The sequence below is a fragment of the Vipera berus genome, assembly GCF_964194415.1.
Source record: "Vipera berus genome assembly, chromosome: 3".
NCBI classification, from domain to species: Eukaryota; Metazoa; Chordata; class Lepidosauria; order Squamata; family Viperidae; genus Vipera; species Vipera berus.
The window spans coordinates 208,101,312-208,123,128 of NC_138204.1; the positions used below are offsets into that span (position 1 = coordinate 208,101,312).

Consider the following 21,817-nt stretch of genomic DNA (forward strand, 5'->3'; position numbering starts at 1 on the left):
CTATCTATCTATCTATCTATCTATCTATCTATCTATCTATCTATCTATCTTTATATATAAGTCTAAGTGCTATTGCTATCTTGATCACTGGAGGTTTTTAGAAGAGACTGGACAACCATTTGTCTGAAATGGTATAGGGTTTCCTGCCTGAGCAGGGGGTTGGGCTAGAAGGCCTCAAAGGTCCCTTCCAACATCATCATCATCATCATCATCATCATCATCATCATCATCATCATCATCACCACCACCATTCTAAATTATCACCATTCTAATATTTAGAACAAAAAAAAACAAAACCCAAAGAAAAATCTAAAAAGAAAAGTTTTAAAAGTGGCCTAGCTTCTCACTGTGTTGCCTGCATCTTTGCCAAGGTTTGTTGGATTAACCCAGGACATTTTTTTTTATAAAATGTCACTTCAATACGTCACCTAGATTGTAATGTCCGTGTGTAACAGGATATATCCTCCTTTGTAACAGACATCCAGGATTTCCTGGTTCTTCCCCTTATCAAAGTTGTCATCCTGCTTTGTTTAAAATTCAGTCAAATTACACAAATCATAGGGACCAGACCCAAGTGCCAAAACCTAGATGCTGGACGGCCACAAAGTGGTATGGAAAACTTTTAATTCTGTTAGACATCTATTTAGGTCGCCCAGAGTTTTGAAACCCAGCTCTGCAGAAAAAAAATAGGAGGTGAAGTGCCACCAGTTTCTAGAAAATGAATTTTGAGTAGCCCAAAATATATTTTGAAAATCACAGTTGTCTCCTCACATGTAAAAATAAACAAAAAAGTCTCTCTTCTCCAAAGCTGCATGAACATTGGAACAGAGATCTATGGAATTACGGAACAGAGACCTCTATGGATCTAATTTTAGATGGAAATGTCTACCAAGAAAAAGACAGTAGACAATCTTTGCTCTTTTCCATCATCAAGCTTCACACCTATAGTTAGGTTGAATTGAGAGGGCCAAGGAAAGGCAGTTGTATTGATATTTTTTGAAGCTTTTTAAAACTTTTGAAGCTTCTCTGAGATGCTGGGAATAACAATAGACCAATTTCCCATCTATGTTCTGCATTTCTTTTAGTAGAACGTAACATGGTTATATTCAACCTTTATTTAGCTCATTGCTCTCAACTTAGCTTTGTTTGGAACAACTTGCCTCCAGAAGTTTTGAATGCCCCAACCCTGGAGGATATTAAGAAGAGTTTGGACATTTATTCTCTGAAATGGTATAGGATTTCCTGCCAGAGCAGGAGGTTGGGCTAGAAGACAACCAAGGTCCCTTCCAACTCTGTTATTCTGTTTCAATATATTGGAGGTATCAGGGCAACGTGATACCTCCAATTCTACGTGGGAAAAAACCTGAATGACCAAAAACCTACATACAAACACCCACGAAAACCTCAGAAAACAAATATATATATTTCCCAGAAGAAGGAAGCAGAAGCCACCAGCCTGATGATGACGGATGGGATTCCGTCGAAACGTCGCCCCTACACCTTTAGTTCTACGCGGGGAAAAACCCGAATAACCAAAGATCCATATATATATATATATATATATATATGTACACACACACACACACACACACACACACATATATACGCGCATGCCAATAATTTTTTTAATTGAACTTTTCATTTCAAAGTGCATCTAGCTCACCTTTCTTAGTTATTCAAAATAATAATTTATTTAATTATTATTTTTGTTATAACAACAAAAGCCCAAAGAAAATCTTTGAAAAAAAAAAGTTTAAAAGAGGCCCACTCTTCATTCAAAAGTATTGCACTTAAAAGTGCAGTTCAAGAACATCCCACCTAATACCACTTTACAATGCTTTGGAATACTGCATCCAGTTTTGGTCACCACGATGTAAAAAAGATGTCGAGACTCTAGAAAGAGTACAGAGAAGAGCAACAAAGATGATTGGGGGACTGGAGGCTAAAACTTATAGGGAACGGTTGCTGGAATTGGGTATGTGTAGTTTAACGAAGAGAAGGGTGAGGGGTGACATGATAGCAGTGTTCCAATATCTCAGGGGCTGCCACAAAGAAGAGCGAGCCAAGCTATTCTCCAAAGCACCTGAAAGCAGGACAAGAAGCAAGGGATGGCAACTAACCAAAGAAAGAAGACTGGATGTTTTTAAGAGACTGGACAGCCATTTGCCTGAAATGGTATAGGGTTTCCTGCCTGAGCAAGGGGTTGGACTAGATGACCTCCAAGGTCCCTTCCAACTACTTCTTCTTCTTCTTCTTCTTCTTCTTCTTCTTCTTCTTCTTCTTCTTCTTCTTCTTCTTCTTCTTCTTCTTCTTCTTATTATTATTATTATTATTATTATTATTATTATTATTATTATTATTATTATTTCTTATTCTTATTCTTATTCTTATTACTATTATTATTATTTGTTCTGTTCTCTTAGCATTTGCCTGCATTTCGCAAGGTTTCTTTAATTAATCCAGGACATTAAACAAACAAACAAACAAATAAATAAAAAGGGAGTCCCTTTCTGCAAAACAAGCTTGAACCTTAGCATGACAGATGGAATGCTGCAAGGAATTTCATCATGGTGAGTAAAATGATTTCTGAAAGATTTGAAAAATGTCACTGTGGTGATATGGCCTGGCCTTCATCAAAAATCACCAGCAAAAGCTGGAAGGTGGTTTAGCCATAAATCACAGCAGGACAACCTGTTCAGTTTGCTTGCTTGGTCTGCATCTCACAGACACAGACACACACACACACACACCCCTTTGCACCCTATGCAGGTATCTTGGTTTGGCTTTGACTTTGCTACTATTGGGCTGACTAATAAAAATGCTTATAGCTGTTGTGTCTGATCTTCATAAAGCAAAAGCTGGAGTATAAACAACTGCTGGCTGAAATCTAGCGCGGGGGAATGAGGTTATCTTTAATGGCATATGAGTAGTCCTCAACTTACAACTGGCCTTGGAAAAAGTGACTTACAACCCCTATCTGAAGTTACAGACCATTGCACCACTCCGACAGTTAATAAGTGGCTTGCATTGATGACAGTTGCAACATCTTGCAATCATGGGATAGCAAGGTGTGATTTTTTCCAGCCAGCTTCTGATGAACAAAATCAATTGGGAAAGCCAGATTTGTTTAAGGACTGCACGATTCATTAACAGTCACAGTAAAAACAGTTGTAAAAATTGGGGCCAAGTCCAATGATGACCTGCTCAATGACCACAGTGACTGAAATTCCAGTCCTAATTATGGTAATAAGTTAAAGGCTAACTGTAATAAACACATTAATCTTTAAGAGAGCACAGCCTGTGAGTACCATTGCTTAAGTGACCTTGGTTAATTGAAAAAATGTTAAGCAAGTTGAAACACAAATGTGAAGGTTTAGGTAGCAGGTCGTACAAGCTATATAAATTAAATAAATCAATAAAAGTATACAATATGTCAGTGGTTCCCAACCTTTTCTATACCCCGCACCGGTAGAACATATCTGATATATTCTTGCACCCCTTACAAAAGTTCGAAATAGCGGCAATGAATTATGCAAATACATTATAATTTTGAAAACTCAAGTTTTTGTAAACCCCCCCCCAGAATATTGTCTCGCACCCCCAGTTGGGAACCCCTGTAATATGTGGTTAGTACTTGTACAGGAGACAAGAGAAAATTTCAAGAAAAAAAATTGTAGCAAACCACTTCTCTGTTTTTGCCAAGAGAAGTGTACAACATGTCTGTGAAGTCACATAGAGTTGAGCTCAATTGGGCAAGAACTTTAAGATAACCCAAATCTCTCTGTTCTCTTTGTTACATCAAGTTAACCTGACATCCGTCTGTGCAATGAGGGATAGGATGCTAAGAAACCTCTTTCCAATCTTGGGTCACTAAGCAGAACCTACTTTGTGGCAGTACAGAATAAGAGGCAGGGCTTGGCAAACACAAGCATGCATAGCCCGAATCACAGAGTTTGCCAACTGGACAAACTGAATCACAAAGTGCATTGTTAATTGACCGAGAAGGGAGTTTTCTTGTTAGGAGAAAAGCAAAAATCAGATTTAGATCTTGACTTTCCTCTCAAAACTCAAGGCAACTTATTCAAGTCTCCCTCTGACATCGCCTGAGATTAATTAACGTGTTCCATGAATACAGACACTCAGTCTTCAATTGACGTGACATGAACACAATCACATCATATAACAGCTTGTGTTTTAGTTATGAAGGAGTGCCATCTTTGAGGCAAGCTTTTTGGTTAAAGCACACACTCATGCACCCAACTTTGAAAAAGGTTATTCCACCTGTTGCTGAAAGGAATCTGTTTGATATTCAGGAATGGCCCTTTCATTTATGCGAATAATTCCTTTGCACACACCTCGCTTACCATGGTGTTGACAAGCAAACGGAAAAAGTTATTTCTTGGGAGGACAATGGATCTAGTGCTAACACTGTACATTTATTGGACATATGAGATGTGACTCCATCAAGGGGCTGCCCCAAAGAAGAGGGAGTCAAGCTATTCTCCAAAGCACCTGAAACCAGGACAAGAAGCAACGGATGGAAACTAACCAAAGAGAGAAGCAACCTAGAACTAAGGAGAAACTTCCTGACAGTTAGAACAATTAACCAGTGGAACAACCTGCCTCCTGAAGCCATGAATGCTCCAACACTGGAAGTTTTTAAGAAGAGACTGGAGAGCCATTTGTCTGAAATGGTAAAGGGTTTCCTGCCTGAGCAGGGGACTGGACTAGATGACCTTCAAGATCCCTTCCAACTACTATTACTACGACGACGACGACGACAACTATCATCATCATCATCTATTGCTGTTACTATTATTACTATTTGACAGAGTCAATAAAACATTTAACAGAAGAGAATATTTGTAGCTCAGGGTTGACCTGTGGAGCCCTTGATGGTCTCTGAGCTTGGCTGTTTTCTTGCAGATGTTTCATTACCCAACTGGGTAAGCACTGATGACGTTACCTAGTTTGGTGATGAGATGTCTGCCAGAAAACAACCAAGCTCAGAGAGCAGGGAGGACCCTACAAAACACTTGACAATTATAGCCATTGCCCTGTAAATGAAGCTTTTCATCACTCTCTTCATCGCATGTTATGTTCCCACTTCTGTTTAAAGGCTCGGGTGTTAGATAAAGTCAGTAAGGGGAAAACAAACAAGGGCGTTGGTGACTCTCGAAGCGTTTTTAAACATGTACCGGTAAAATCCTTCCCAGGGGAAATTGTTGGGGGCGTTGAAAAAAATGGATAGTTGGAGCAATGCTACCTTTAAAACAAGGAAGGAGGAAGCCCCAAGAAATTAAAGGTAGTCCTTGACTTACAACAGTTCATCCAGTGACCGACACTGGAAAAAAGTGACTTACCACCCTTTTTCACACTTTATGACCATTGCAGCATCCCCATGGTTAGGTAATCAAAATTCGGAGGCTCGGCAACTGACCCATATTTATGACGGTTGCGGTGTTCCAGAGTCACGCGATCCGCTTTTGCGACTTTCTGACAAGCAAAGTCCACGGGGAAACTAGATTCACTTAACAACTGTGTTACCAACTTAACAGGCACACTGATTGACTTAGCGAATGTGGCAAGAAAGGTCGCAAAATTGGGCAACACTCAACTGTCTCACTTAGCAAGGGAAAATTTAGCCTCAATTGTGTCGTACGTTGAGGACTACCTGTACAGCTCTCTCTGCTTGTCTACAATGGACTAGGATCAGGGGTAGGCAACCTTGGATCTTTTATGACTCGTGGACCTCAACTCCCAGAATTCCTGAGCCAGCATGGCTCAGCTTGGAAACCTCTCCCTTTCCCTCATCATGGCTGGCTCAGGAATTCTGGGAGTTGAAGTCTACAAGTCATAAAGCGACCTAGGCCTAGGCCAGGGGTAGGCAACCTTGGATCTTTTATGACTCGTGGACTTCAACTCCCAGAATTCCTGAGCCAGCATGGCTCAGCCTGGAAACCTTTCCCTTTCCCCTCAGCATGGCTGGCTCAGGAATTCTGGGAGTTGAAGTCCACGAGTCATAAAAGAGCCAAGGTTGCCTACCCCTGGCCTGGGTGGAACCGATGATTGAATAGCTTGTTTGGGAGCACGTGGGAGTAGGAATGCAGCAATATGACCAGATACAATAAGCTTATTAATCAGAGGAGTACCATGGACATAATATTCAGAGAACCTTTGAGACAATGCCTTATTTGCCCTCCTTAATAGAATATTAAATATAGGCCAGATGATACCACTACTATTAGATGAATTTCTAATTAGCAGAATGACTGCTGAAACACTACTGGTAAATTAAGCCATGGTTTGTAAGCTAGGGTTTGTTGAATTATGCCACAGCTGCCTGGGTTAATGCTTCAAGTTGTAAATCTTAACCACCAAACCATGATGGTTGGTATCTGATACCACTCAAGGCACAATGGAATGAACCATATTTTAGTTAGAATGATATGTGAATCCAGCCACTCTCTTCAATAAAGCTGGTTTATTCCACATTTCATTCCCCCCCCCATGGCATTCTTTTAATCAGAAGCTTACAGCAATCAGAAGTTTACAGTGATACAGCAATGTATTTTCTTTCTGACCTGATTTATAACCTGGCTGAGCAGATAATAAATGTTATATTGACTGCTGTAAATTTGTTTTATAACATCTATTGGTATACACACACACACACACACACACACACACACAGTAAATTGCACCAATAAATCAATGTCGGTTACATTTATTGTGTAGTGCACACAGCCCTAAAAGTCAAATTTCCTGACTTTGCTGACTGGGAATTATGGAACATCAGCTGTCCAATTGCTTTTGAATTATGTTGTTGGAGAAGGCTCTTGAGCAGGGGTCTCCAAACTTGGCCCTTTTATGACTTGTGGACTTCAACTCCCAGAATTCCTCAGCCAGGCACGCTGGCTGAGGAATTCTGAGAGTTGAAGTCCACAAGTCATAAAAGGGCCAAGTTTAAAGACCCCTGCTCTTGAGATTCCCTTGCACCAGAGGTCCCCAACCTTTGGGGCACCCGAGACCGGTTCTGTGGAGACAGGTTTTTCCACAGAACGGAGGGTGCGTGGTTTTGTGTGCTGTCTTCATCTCATGGATGGGGCTTTGCTTGTTGGTGCGGACCAGTTGCTGGTATGCCACGCCCCTGTACTGGTCCACGGACCGGGGGTTGGGGACCCCTGCCTTGGACTGTAAGGAGATCCAATCAGTCAATCTTAAAGGAAATCAACCTTGACTGTCCTTTGGAAGGGCAGAGACTGAAGCTGAAGCTCAAATACTTTGGCCACCAAAGGAGGAGAAAGGAAACGATCCTGATGTTGGGAAACATTGAAGGCAAAAAGAGAAGGTGATAGCAGAAGATTGAGATGGTTAGATAGTATCATCACCCCAGTGAACATGAATTTGGGCACACTCTGGAGACAGTGTAGGACAGGGGTGGTCCATGGGGTTGCGAGCAGTTGATCACAACTGAACACCAACAAGAGAAATTCAACACCTCAAGTTGTAAAAAGCTGACCTACACGTTGATTCCGAAATCTTGTAAGGTTTCTTTTAAGCCAAGGAAAGGTAAAGGTAAAGGTTCCCCTGCATATGCGTGCTAGTCGTTTCCGACTCTAGGGGCCGGTGCTCATCTCCGTCTCAAAGCCGAAGAGACAGCGCTTGTGCGAGGACGTCTCTGTGGTCATGTGGCCGGCATGACTAGACACCAAAGGCGCATGGAACGCTGTTACCTTCCCACCGTAGTGGTCCCTGTTTTTCTACTTGCATTTTTACGTGCTTTTGAACTGCTAGGTTGGCAGAAGCTGGGACGAGTAACAGGTGCTCACTCTGTTATGCGGCACTCGGGATTCGACCCGCCAAACTGCTGACCTTCTGATCGACAAGCTCAGCGTCCTAACCCACTGAGCCACCGCGTCCCTTTTAAGCCAAGGAAAATCTCCCTAAATTCAACAAGTGTTACTCCTTCCTTTGTTTGAGTCTCAACCTCAGGGAGTGCACTTCCTCAGAGCAGTCATGGCTGAACAGAAGTATCAGTTTAAACAGGCCTGTATATCAATAACGCTACCACCACCCAGCTTAAAAGTTCTTTTAAGTGAGATTGATTTCATTTTTTTTTAAAAAAGTCTCTTTTGTTTCGTTTTGAATAGGAGGCTTATCAAAATACAGGGTAAGCTTTTGCTGAAGTCTTTTAAAAAAGAGCAGTGTTCATGCAAGACATCACTTTGTCAAGAAAAGAATTTGGCTGCAATTTAGTACATACACTTAACAGTGGAAATTATATTTGCCGAAGGTTCTCAAATCTCAGCGTTTGCTTTCTTGCATTTTGCACACAAGGAAGCAAACTGCTTGCTTTTCAATGTTGTATTTATCCATTGTGTGTTCACTTGGCCTTTAGAAAAATCCCCTACTTGAGTTGTTTCTATTTTATTTTTTTTAATTTTTAAAAGCAGAATGTTGGGTTTAAATAGTTGAGGATGGTAGCCAAGGTCTTTTGAGAAAGTCTGTGCCCTGGATTCTCAGATAAATACATTTGCTCAACCTCAGAGGAACAGTTTCTCTACTCTTATTTTTTTTTTTGTTTCTTTAGGTGTCAGTTAAATTGGTATACCTTCAGGACAACAGCCAGCAGTGAATATAAAATGGAAACTGGATCCGAAGATCAATCTCCTCATGAGCAACAGCTAACAAACGTTTAGGCAGTTCAGTTTTTTTTAAAAAAAAGAAACTATAAGTATTAAGGAAATGATAAAGAATGGTCTAGAATAGGGGCCTTCAAACATGGCCCTTTTACAGGTATGACTTGTGGACTTCAACTCCAAGAATTCCTCAGCCAGGGACGCTAGCTGAGGAATTCTGGGAGTTGAAGTCCACAAGTCATAAAAGGGCCAAGTTTGAAGACCCCTGGTTTAGAAAGAGATGTTCTGTTGTCAACAGCTACCACAGGTAGTCCTCAATTTATGACCATTTAGTGACTGTGGTGCAACTAGGGGTGGAGCCTTCTTGGATGCAGGATGTTTTCTGCCCTAGGTCCCTTCATTGTTGAAGACAGGCACAGACTGTTGGGGATGAGTCTGTGTTGTCTGCATCTCAAACTAAAGCACAAGCAGTTCCTGTAGTCTGCAATGTTTTCTGGAAATCGGTTCATTGCGACTCTCTTAAAGAAGGCAAATGACCGGCTGTCTGCAAGGAGTACAAATCCTCCCATTCCCCACCATCCAGTCAGAGCTGAAGAAGCTTCTAGGATGAGAAGCGAAACGTCTTCAAAGAAAAACAAGAAAGTCCAGTTGCCTTATGAAAAAGCACCTTTGGGACAACCATGACCTGGATGACTGAGAATCTCCATAGACATCCTTGTCAAGTGGAAATAAGACAAAAAAGGGGAAAAAAAAACACAGTTCCATCCACCAAACGATTGTCCATTCTTATGCTAAAGGCCATCTTGGCTTGGTGTTGCAAAGAAATTGTGAGGGACGTCTGGTTCCTCTGATGCTGTTGAACTACAACTCCCAAGATCCTTCAGCATTCAAGACAGGTGGGACTGCCAGGAATGGTCATTAAAGGTTATGTTCTGAGGAGGATGTTCCACTGAGTTTTGTACCAATTGTCTGGGCCTGTTTGTGTCAAGGTAATGATTTAGAACAGGGGTGTCAAACTCAATTTCATTGAGGGCCGCATCAGCATTGCGGTTGCCCTCAGGGGGCCGGGTGGGTATGGCCAGGGTGGGCGTGGTCTACTGGGTGGGCATGGCTACAGTGTGTATGGCCTACTGGGTGGGTATGGCCAACTCTACATCGTTCGCATCAAGGGTGCCTATGGGGGCCTGGGCAGGAGTGGGACAGATCTGAGGGTCTCTGGCAGAAGGAGGGTCTCTGGGCCAGGGCCAAGGCAGTGGGGGCCGTTCCCTCACTGTTTCCAGGATGGCCTCGCGGGCCACATGAAACCACTTTGCGGGCCGGATCCGGCCCCCGGGCCTTGTGTTTGACATGTCTGATTTAGAAGGTAACCAGTTTGTATAAAGTGAGATGAATGATGCAATGTTAGCAATGACTCAGCAGGAGTCTGTATCCCTTTAAGAGCTTGAGTACAAAAGGGAAGGCCTTGCTGGAGTCTTTCTCTTCCATTTCTTACTGGAATCAAGGTTTGTTGGATTCTGCTCTTAGCATGTGTATTGTTCCTGTTGTATAATTGTTTTATATTTTAGATAAACCACCTTTTTACAAATGATTACAAATCACTGTTTTCTGTATTTGCTCCTGGGCTGTCTCACACAATAGAACTGTGCACACTCTGACAGTTTGTGTGAAGGATACCTATCAGGAAAGTACCTCCACACCATCTGGAGTACAGAGAGTCCTCAACTAACAATCATTCACTTAATGACCATTCAAAGTTACTACAGCACTGAAAAAAGTGAGTTATGACCATTTTTCACACTTACAACCATTTCCGCATGGTCAGATGATCAAAATGCAAAATGCTTAGCAACTGACTCATATTTATGACGGTTGCATGTCCTGGGGTCATGTGATCCCCTTTTGTGACCTTCTGACAAGCAACATCCATGGGAAAAGCAGATTCATGCTACTAATTTAAGTACTACACTTAAGCAATGTGGCAAGGAAGGGTTGTTAAATGGGGCAAAACTCACTTGAATGAACAAATCTTTATTGTCAAAGTACAACCATGTATACATTGAGATTGGCTGAGCCTCCCTTCGTGCCCCCCACCACAACTCACAGTGACAAGAAACCCACCATCTTGTTACACCATGTGAGCTAATTGTACAACACACTGGCCTTGCAAGTCAATCATACATAAAGTTATTTCCTGTTCAGGAACCTGACAGCCCATGGATAGAAGCTGTTCTTCAGCCTGTTGGTACGGCTGGCTCTACTCCTGTATCTCCTACCCGATGGTAGGAGAGTAAAGAGGTGCCAACCAGGGTGTGAGTTAACAAATGTCTTGCTTAGCAATGGAAATTTTGGACTCAGCTGAGCGTCATAAGGCAAGAACTACATGTAGTCAAGCATGCTCAAATGTTACGATGTTGTAGTGGACATCTTCACACCTTGCCTGTCCTGAAGACATTTTGAAAATGTACGCGCCTCGGATGCAAAAACACAACTAGCCACCTTAACCCTGAGGCCTACTGTAATACTGTTCCAGGCCCGGCAAATCATTTGGCTAGAAGCCACTTTCAGGGTATCACTAAGTAAAGAAGCATTATAAATAGCTTGGGAAGGGATTTCGTGGCTAAGCGTGACCTCAAAAAAGTTGCCCAGATCGCTTAAGTGTGAGCTCTCACCTTATATGCTTCTAAATGCTTTCTGATATTTTTGACTCAGGCTGTCCTCAGCCCCACGACAGGATCAAAGGGTACTTGTCCTCAGCTTTACCTTGGATTTGGAACCGTTCAGGGCTAGTCCATTGATCTGGAAAGGTAAGCATAACGATCCAGGTGAAATTCCAGTTGAAACTGGTTGCCCAAAAGCTTATCACGATGTCCCTTTTGCCCGCGGCCTGATTAGTAAAACTTAAAAGGCACGTCTTCCGTTCTGTCGATTCCTGATGGAAAGATTACAGTTTATATACTGTATGTTTGCCGATTGTGACGAAGGCGAAACAGGGGTTAAGCGACGCTAAGCTTAAATCCAGCATTTACAAGAGTACCCAAAGGTTTGGCCTGATATATTCTCTGAACATCAGGTCAGCCTACCTGCAACGTGGGACCGAATTTGAAACTTTTATGAAATTCAAGAGAAGAATTGCCTTTCGGTCGAAGGGATTTGTTTGCAGTCCCTTCCCTCTATTCTTCTTTTGTGGCCTGGCTTTGGTGGAAGAGAAGCCCGTAATCTACCCAGCAGCAGCTGTCATTGTGTGGTTGTGATATTTTGTTCTCTTCTGTAGATAAGGCGTTAAGCTATCCAAGCATTCCTCCTTTATTTTCTTTTTCTGATATGACTTTGGTCGGGTTTCTAAGAGGACCTGAATGCTGTCAGCTTTTAATCTGCCACTCCCATGCAGCCCCAGTTCTTCAGCTGATTTAGAGGGGGGGGAAAGAAGAAGAAGATGAAGAGGAGGAGGAGGAGGAGGAGAAGGAGGAGAGGAAGAAGAGGAGAAGGAGGAGGAGAAGAAGAAGAAGATGAAGAAGAGGAGGAGGAGGAGTAGGAGGAGAAAAAGAAGAGGAGGAAGAGGAGGAGGAGGAGGAAAGGAGGAGGAGGAGGAGGAAAGAAGGAGGAGAAGGAGAAGAGGAGGAGGGGAAGAAGAAGAAGAAGAGGAGGAGAAGGAGGATGAGGAGAAGAAGAGGAGGAAAGAAAGAAGGGAAGGAGAAGAGGAGGAGGAGGAGAAGAAGAAGAAGAGGAGGAGGAGAAGGAGGAGGAGGAGAAGAAGAAGAGGAGGAGGAAAGAAAGAAGGGAAGGAGAGGAGGAGGGGAAGGAGAAGAAGAAGAGGAGGAGAGGAGGAGGAGAAGAAGAAGGAGAAGAAGAGGAGGAGGAGGAGAGGAGGAGGAGGAGAAGAAGAAGAGGAGGAAAGAAAGAAGGGAAGGAGAAGAGGAGGAGGAGAAGAAGAAGAAGAAGAGGAGGAGGAGGAGTAGGAGGAGAAGAAGAAGAAGAGGAGGAAAGAAAGAAGGGAAGGAGAAGAGGAGGAGGGGAAGGAGAAGAAGAAGAGGAGGAGGAGAGGAGGATGAGAAGAAGGAGAAGAAGAGGAGGAGGAGGAGAGGAGGAGGAGGAGAAGGAGAAGAAGAAGACGAGGAGGAGGAAAGAGGGAGGAGGAGAAAAAGAAGAAGAGGAGGAAAGAAGAAGAAGGAGGAGGAGGAGGAAAGAAGGATGAGGGGAAAAGGAGGAGAAGAAGAAGAGAAGGAGCAGGAGGAAAGAAGGAGGAGGAGGGGGGGAAGAGGGGAAGAAGAAGAAGAACAGGAGGAGAAGGAGAAGGAGGAGAAAAGAAGAAGGAGGAGGAGGAGGAGGGGAGGGGGAGAAGAAGAGGAGGAGGAGGAGGCCATATAGCCAATACAGGTAGTCCTTGACTTACCACAGTTCGTTTAGTGACCTTACAAAGATACAACGGCACTGAAAAAGTGACTTATGACCATTTTCCACACTTACAACGGTTGCACCGTCCCCCCTGGTCACATGATCAAAATCCAGTCACTTGGCAATTGTCTGATATTTGTGACCGTTGCAGTGCCCCGGGGTCACCTGATCCCCCTTTGCGACCTTCTGACAAGCAAAGTCAATGGGGAAGCCAGTTTCACTTCACAACTGTGTTCCCCCACTGAACAACTGCAGTGCTTCACTTAACAACGGTGGCAAGAAAGGTCACAAAAGGGGACAAAACTAACTTAACAACTGTTTTGCTTAGCAACAGAAATCTTGGGCTCCGTTGTGGTCATAAGTCAAAGACCGCCTGTACTACTACACCATTTTGCCCAAATCTGTCCATTCAGTCCTCCCACGTCTTTCTATGCTAAAATTGTCACAAGGCCAACAACATAAAACACTGGGCTAAATGTACCACGAGTCTCATTCGGTTTAAGGCAGTTTCATTATACAATCATTAGTAAAAGAGATTTGCATGCTGGCTCATGTCAATGCTTAAGGGTTTCTCTTCACACCTGACCAACTGGGACCTGAAGGGGCTTCTCCAATTTTTTTCTAGAAAACATGTCTTAATAGCGTAACAGAATTCTGCTTCAGTTTTAACCCTGCATTGCATCCCAACACAAGTCCTGCTGTATTTTTTTTTAAATTCCATTTATATCCCGCCCTTCTCCGAAGACTCAGGGCGGCTTACAAGCTTAGCAGTAGCCTTCATTCTATGTATATGCCTGCTTATTAGGGCTTTCATACACCCCCCAAGCGGCATTATTACAAAGTCAGCTTAATTGCCCCCAACAATCTGGGTCCTCATTTTACCTACCTCGGAAGGATGGAAGGCTGAGTCAACCTTGAGCCTGGTGGGACTCGAACCTGCACTAATTGCAGGCAGCTGGTGTTACTTAAGGAGGCATTAGCCCACTGCTCCACCAAAACTCGTATGAGTGATGGTGACCCATTGTGAATAGTCCTTGACAAGGTTGGACTAATATAATTGGGGTTTGGGAACTGCCCAGCTCCTACTGACCATCATTGGCTGCTAAGGCATGCTATTGGTACCGGGCATTATCTTCCAGACCATGTTAGCTTGATCTGCAAGAGGAATTAGGCTCCTACTTTGTAGAGCGGCAGAATGTCTGACCAATATTTTGCCAAACATTTTTGGGGGCCTCAAACTGGCTTCTGATTTGCACAAGAATGGTGCCAGACCTCTTTTGATAACCACAGTTAGTGGTCTTTTGAAAAAGAACCACATTTACCTTAAGTGTCATCTTCATGGTCCTGGACTACATCTGACTTTAACAAAGATGAGTAGGGGACTGGAGGCTAAATCATATGAAGAACGGTTGCAGGAACTGGGTATGTCTAGTTTAATGAAGAGAAGGGTGACATGATAGCAGTGTTCCAATATCTAAGGGGCCACCACAAAGGAACAAGGGTCAACATATTCTCCAAAGCACCTGAAAGCAGGACAAGAAACAATGGATGGAAATTAAACAATGAGAGAAACAACCAAGAATTAAGGAGAAACTTCCTAATAGTGAGGACAATTAACCGGGGGAACAACTTGCCTCCAGAAGTTGTGAGCACTCCAACACTGGAGGTTTTTAAGAGGATATTGGATAACCATTTGTCTGAAATGGTATAGGGTTACCTGCTTGAGTAAGGGGCTGGTCTAGAAGACCTCCAATGTCCCTTCCAACTCTTTTTTTTTGTTATTCTGGGAAATGTCCAATTTTCTGGCTAAGGAATTCTGGGAGTTGAAGTCCACCCATCTGAAAGTGGCCACAGTTGCAAAACATTCCTTTAGACCAGGGGTATCAAACTGCCGGATGCGTCATGCTGAATCCGTGGCCACCCCAGCACCAGCAATGGGAAAAGAAAGTTGCGATACGTCACGACATGTCACGTGAGGTTGCATTTGACACCCCTGCTTTAGACTGTCAATTCCATTGCCTTTCAATCTCTGAACTATGGCAATTGATCAGCAATCGGGGGAAGCTCAGCTCTGTTATCATAACGATTATTCCAAAGATACTTTGGGAATTATCTCCAGCCATTCTGTCTAAGCCAGGGTATGGGTACCACCTGTGGTACATTGGCACCTGACAGGTGGTATGCGACCATCCTAGAAAAGTGGTAGTGGGGGAGGGGAATGAGCTGAACTGGTGGCAGCACCACACAAGCCTGAGCGAGAGACGGCTGGAGCTGCAGGGCTGTCAGGGCTGAGCGGAAGTGCCAGGATCAGCGCCAGGCTCCAGCTGGAGCTCGGCCCTGATCCTGGCACTTCTGCTGAGCCCAGAAGGGCCGATCAGCTGGAATGTTGCAGCATCTCCAGGGTCTTGTGATTTACATTCAGATGCTTGGCAACTGATTCATATTTATGACGGTCACAGTGTCCCAGGGTCATGTGAAGTGAGTAAAACCTGCTGCAACCACCCAGCAGACGAGGGGAATAAAAACCAAACACCCCCCCACCCCCACCCCCGCTGCCAATCCTCAACAGAAATGCTCACAACAATGAAAACCTCGGACAGGAGGCAGAGCGCCGCCGGGCAGGCAGGCAGGTGTCTTGCTTGGCTGTGGCTTGGGGGGCACTTTTTTCAGTGCCATTGTAACTTCGAACAGTCACTAAGCGAACTATTGTAAGTCGAGGACTACCTGTACTTCATCACTTTTTTCCTTTTTTGGGGGGGAGGTGTCAGGTTTTTGACACCTTGCTAGGCAACTGTTGGTACTCAGATGTTGCCATATCCTAAAAGTGGTACAATTGGTGAAAAAGTTGAAAAACCCTGGTCTAAGCATTACACTGGACCATAAAGAGCCTTGGTGGAGCAGTGGGCTAATGCCTCCTTAAGTAACACCAGCTGCCTGCAATTAGTGCAGGTTCGCATCCCACCAGGCTCAAGGTTGACTCAGCCTTCCATCCTTCCGAGGTAGGTAAAATGAGGACCCAGATTGTTGGGGGCAATTAAGCTGACTTTGTAATAATGCCGCGTGGGGGTGTGTGTGAAAGCCCTAATAAGCAGGCATATACATAGAATGAAGGCTACTGCTAAGCTTGTAAGCCGCCCTGAGTCTTTGGAGAAGGGCGGGATATAAATGGAATTAAAATAAATAAAAATAAATAAATAAAAAAGGCTGAGCGCCAAAGAATTGAGACCTTTGAACTATGGTGCTGGAGAAGACTCCTGCGAGTCCCTTGGACTGCAAGGCGATCAAACCGGTCAGTCCTAGAGGAGATCAACCCTGACTGCTCTTTAGAAGGCCAGATCCTGAAGCTGAAACTCAAATACTTTGGCCACCTAATGAGAAGGAAGGACTCATTGGAGAAGAGCCTAATGCTGGGAAAGGTGGAGGGCAAGAGAAGAAGGGGATGACAGAGAATGAGGTGGCTGGATGGAGTCACTGAAGCAGTAGGCGTGAGCTTAAATGGACTCCAGAAGATGGTAGAGGACAGGAAGGCCTGGAGGAACATTGTCCATGGGGTCGGACACGACTTCGCAGCTAACAACAACAAAAGCATTATACTTCCTATCATCTCTGGAAAACTCCCCTTTGCTGGAGGTTGATACAGTACAGTAATTACTCAGTAGAGAATGAAGACTGATTTATCTGAAATTCTTGAATACTGCTTCTCGTGGGCAGCATCTTCAAATGCTTCCCAGCTGCTGAAAAACAGCCTTGGTTTCTGAGCAGTAATTAACTGCCATCAAAACAGAAGGGAGAGGAGAATGCCATTCCTACCCGATAGTTCGGCAGGCCACTCACACAGCACCAAGTTATTTTCACAAGTGGTGTCTCCTTAATAAAATATCACTGAAAAGGAAGCTAGGGAGGTGACTTTCACGAAAGGTTAAGGCTGTCCTGCACAGCTAAGTCAGCTTGACCCATCAATGGGGCTTGGTTCACCTATGTCCTGTTCAGCGGTGGCTGTAAATGCAATTTAGTGAGTGCCAGCTTGATTTGGCAAGAGATAATCTTCACTAAAGTCCTGGCCTCTACCCAAAGACTTCCAAAGCAGAATTTGGCACCCAGCCTTTCCTCGGCTTAAAAGGCACTGAGCTTTGTATAAATCCCACTCCCTTCCAGCACTCAAGTTGGCGTATTTTCAACCAAAGGCCATCTGCGTCCCAGGCTGGCTGGTCGCTGATCAGCCAGCCTCTATGCCACACGCGGCCTGCTCCCCGGTTTATTTGGCAACCACGAGACAAAAGGACGGGGCCAAAGCAAGCGTTAGAACAAGAGCTCTCAACTTTGTCGCCTGTGGCGTACTCTCTTTCGAGGGCACGTTGGCTTGGCTGCAACGCGCTGGGAAGAATTCCAGCCTTAAAACTGCAAGGGAGGAAAAACCATCCAGTTCCATATCAGCAAAGAACGAACTTTTCCATCTGTCCCACTGGCCAACCAGGCCAACTTTGCAGAGGCAGCTCATCACTTCCCAAAGGGAACTCTGTGTCCTACCCTTGCCCCGGTTGCAGGGGAATCACCAGCAGAAAGAGAGAAGCTTACTCTAAAGGAAGCAAAGAGACATTCAAACTAAAGAGTCCATTCTGGGAAGGAAACTTTTGAGGCCAAATTCTGAGGTATATATTTGCCTTTTCCCAAGGGAAGGCAGTCAGTCTGGTGAGATTCTTGCAATATAGACGATCAACAATAAAATACCTACTTGGGTCTATCCACAAATGGTTCGGCTTGGTTGCTTTCATGCAGACGTTTCATTACCCATCTAGATAACATCATCAGTGCAACAGCGACAAAAGCACCCTGTACCGAAGCAGGAAGAAAAGGGCTTATGTGTTTCAAAAGATAGCAGAAAGGGCCTGTGAGGTCTGAAGTACTTCTTCCAAATTGTTTTCAAGTGTGCGCAGCTTTAATGTACAGGTGAGTCCTCAACTTACAACAGTTCATTTAGTGACCACTCAAAGTTACAACAGCACTGACAAACGTGACTTACGACTGCTTTTCACCCTTGCAGCATCCTTGCGGTCACATGTTCAAAATTCAGAGGCTTGGCAACTGACTCATATTTATGACGGTCGCAGTGTCCCGGGGTCATGTGACCTTCTGACAAGCAAAGTCAATGGGAAAGCCAGATTCACTTAACAGCCACGTTATTAACTTAACAACTGCAGTGATTCCCTTAACAAGAGCGGCAAGAACGGTTGTCAAATGGGGCAAAACTCACTTAACAACTGTCTTGCCTAGGAAACAGAGATTTTTGGCTCAATTGTGGTCGTACATTGAGGACTACTATATATTAAATAGAGAGATAAAGCTGCTTATAGTGTTAGCAAATAACCAAGGATAAAGGTTTTATCTATCGGTTGTCCTTGACTTACTACCAGTCATTTAGTGACTGTTCAAAGTTACGACAAACCTACTTGGGGTACTTACAACCCAGAATTGAAGTTCTGCCAGTCACTTACCCCATCATGTGACCACGCTTCAGTGCTCAGCAAGTGGGGTCACATGTCTGCAGCATGCAACAGTCATACGATCATGTTTTATTATAGGTTTTGGTGAAACCCTAGCACAGAGGCCCGCAGCCTTTTGGGCACCACGGACTGGTTCCGCGAAGAGAGATTCTTCCGTGGACCGTAGGAGGTGTGGTTTTGTATGGTGCCTGCATCCCACGGATGGGGCTTTGCTTGTCTGTGCGGACCAGTTGCTGGTATGCTGAGGCCCAGTACAGGTCCACGGACTGGGGGTTGGGGACCCCTGCCCTAGCGCACACTTTCGGTGTTGGCAAAAATGGCCCATAGCGAACCACGAGTTCATTTAACACCTGTGGCATTCACTTAACGACCTCTGGGGAAAAAAGGTCAAGAAATTAGGTCAAGTCACATGACCGATCCGCTTTACAACCATCACGACTTACAATCATAATGGGCAGGCTCCATTACAGTCGCAATTCGAGGGCTACCTATAAACTCCCAGGTTAAATGCTGTACTCTCTCTCCTTCTCTTCTGTTAAAGTTTTCTTTTTCTCTGTTCCCTTCTCACATTCTTAGATCCTCTAAACCATTTTTTTGGCCTCTAATACTGTTAGGGCAGTGTGGCAGCTTAGCAGTTAAGATGCTGGGCTTGTCAGCTGGAAAACTGACAGTCCAAGTTTGAGACCTGAGCACCACATGACGGGGTGAGCTCTCACCCTCACCTCAGCTCCCGAGAACCTAGCAATTCGAAAGCATGCAAAGGCGAGTAGATTAATAGGTACCACTTCGATAGGAAGGTAGCAGCGCTCTGTGACGTCCTGCTGGCCACATGACCGCGGGAACATCTTCGGACAGCACTGGCTCAACGGCCTCAACATGGAGATGAACACTACCGTAGTTTCCGGTGTATAAGACAACTTTTTAACTCATGAAAATCTTCTCAAAAGTCAGGGGTCCTCTTATAGCAGGGTGCTGAAACTTTAGGGACAGGGCTGGCTGGAAAACCTGGAGCAGATCTTCCATTTAGTCTGCGCAGGGAAAGTGGGACCAATTGGAGTAGAAGCTGCAGTCTGTGATTTTTTACAGGCTGGGGTCTGGGCGTCTTTCCTTCTAAAGTTGAAGAGCAGCTGTAGGCAGGTGGGGAATGCAAGAGCAACTTGAAAGGCAGGTGGGGAATGCCGTAGCCAGAGCACCTGCTTAGCTCTAAGGACACATTTGACTCAGGAACTGGGCAGGCTGGCTGGAAAACCTGGAGCGGATCTCCCATTTGGTCTTTTTTTTATCCCATTTATATCCCGCCCTTCTCCGAAGACTCAGGGTGGCTTACAATTTAAAGCACAAATCAATGTGCTTAGCAATAGCCTTCATTCTATGTATATGCCTGCTTATTAGAGCTTTCACCCCCCCCCCACAAGCAGCATTATTCCAAAGTCAGCTTATTGCTCCCAACAATCTGAGTCCTCATTTTACCTACCTCAGAAGGATGGAAGGCTGACTCAACCTTGAGCCTGGTGGGATGAGAACCTGCACTAATTGCAGGCAGCTGGTGTTACTTAAGGCTCTGCGCAGGGAAAGCTTTAGAGTGAATTAGGAAAAGTGAAAAAGTGAATTAGGAAAATAGGAAACGGTTGCTGGAATTGGGTATGTGTAGTTTAATGAAGAGAAGGGTGAGGGGTGACATGATAGCAGTGATCCAATATCTCAGGGGCTGCCACAAAGAAGAGGGAGCCAAGCTATTCTCCAAAGCACCTGAAAGCAGGACAAGAAGCAATGGATGGAAACTAGTCAAGGAGAGAAGCAACCTAGAACTAAGGAGAAACTTCCTGACAGAACAATTAACCAGTGGAACAACCTGCCTCCAGAAGTGGTGAATGCTCCAACACTGGAGGTTTTTAAGAAGAGACTGGACAGCCATTTGTCTGAAATGGTATAGGGTTTCCTGCCTTAGTAGGGGGTTGGACTAGATGACCTCCAAGGTCCCTTCCAAATTATTATTATTATTATTATTATTATTATTATTATTATTATTATTATTATTATTATTATTATTATTATTATTATTAATCCACTTGCACTGTTTTATGTTTACATGTTTGATGACAAACAGCCTTATGTTTATAAGTGACAGTTTTCCTACTAAGTACCTGCATGTCATAAGCATTTGAATTAAAATTACCATATTAAAATCAAATCTGATGTTTTTTAATTTTTATTTGGTGTGCGTTGGAAGAGGGGTAGTCTTATACGGCGAGTATAGCCCAAACCCTATAATTTAACAGGAAATGTAGGGGGTTGTCTTATACGCCCAGTCATCTTATACGTCGGAAAATACGGTACTTCCTAGAGTCGGCCTAGCGGAGTAAAATCCGCAGGGACTTCTTTTTTTCTTTTACCCAGTTCTATTAAATTCCTCTGGAAAAAACATTCCATCAACTTGCTGCTGAAGATGCGGTAAAGTTTGTGCTCCAAAACCATCACAAACATTAACATTAATCCCGGAGACAGAGAGGAAACCAATCCATAATCTGCACGCAACACAACCGGGTCCTTTTGTGTTCCTAGCATCTGTTCAGCAGATTAAGGATTTGTACTATAGAGGGCAAATGTTTGTGGCCAAAATGGGATAAAAGGAGAATGAATATTTTTTATCCCGTGAATTAGACTGCATGGAAACAGAACACTATGCCCCTTTCCCAACGTACATGCATTTATTTCACTGTTAAGAATTATGTTTTTAATTTTGGAGATGGGGATCATCTCAACACCTCTGCTGATGATCCTGCCCCAGCTTATAAGACCCTCAACCGTTGTCCATAATTCTGTTTCAGATGCAGCTGAACACAAAGAGCCCACCCAATTTTTTACCCAAAGTTTTTGCCTAGAAATTTCAGGTGGATAATTTCTCCCAATTTCTCCAAGAGAAAGAAAGAAAGAAACTCTCAAGGATTCCTCCTTAACAACCCTTGGCATCACTCTTTCAATAGCTCCGTAGAAAAGGTCTTGCAGGATGACTCACTTATTTATGGTATGCTTTCTTACACCATCCCAGTCACAAGGACTCTGGAGACTATAAAATAAGCCGAGCGGGAAGAGAAATAGCACTGCTAACAAATAATTTTTAACATAATTAGCAATGGTTGTCCAAACAGCCCATTCATAGACTGAAGCCCACTGGAATTAGAAATCAATTATTATTTTTTTAATGAAAGAGAGTAGGCCAGCCCTATTTCTGGGGTTAATGTGTGGGAACTATTGCTCAAAAGTTCTGTATTCTTGACCCTG

At 43.9% G+C, this 21,817-nt stretch overlaps 1 protein-coding gene across 8 annotated transcripts in view; it reads right to left on the reverse strand.

The window, feature by feature from the left end:
* The window catches only part of ST3GAL1 (ST3 beta-galactoside alpha-2,3-sialyltransferase 1), a 148,696-nt gene that overhangs the window by 52,506 nt on the left and 74,373 nt on the right, over positions 1–21,817 (reverse strand). For 7 of the 8 annotated variants that reach the window (XR_014026087.1, XR_014026088.1, XR_014026089.1 and 4 more), the window contains exon 3: positions 11,312–11,438. The exons of the other annotated variant lie outside the window; for it this stretch is intronic. The gene's annotated coding sequence lies outside the window, so the exon portion shown is untranslated. The remainder of the gene's footprint in view (positions 1–11,311; positions 11,439–21,817) is intronic. 8 annotated transcript variants of the gene reach the window in all.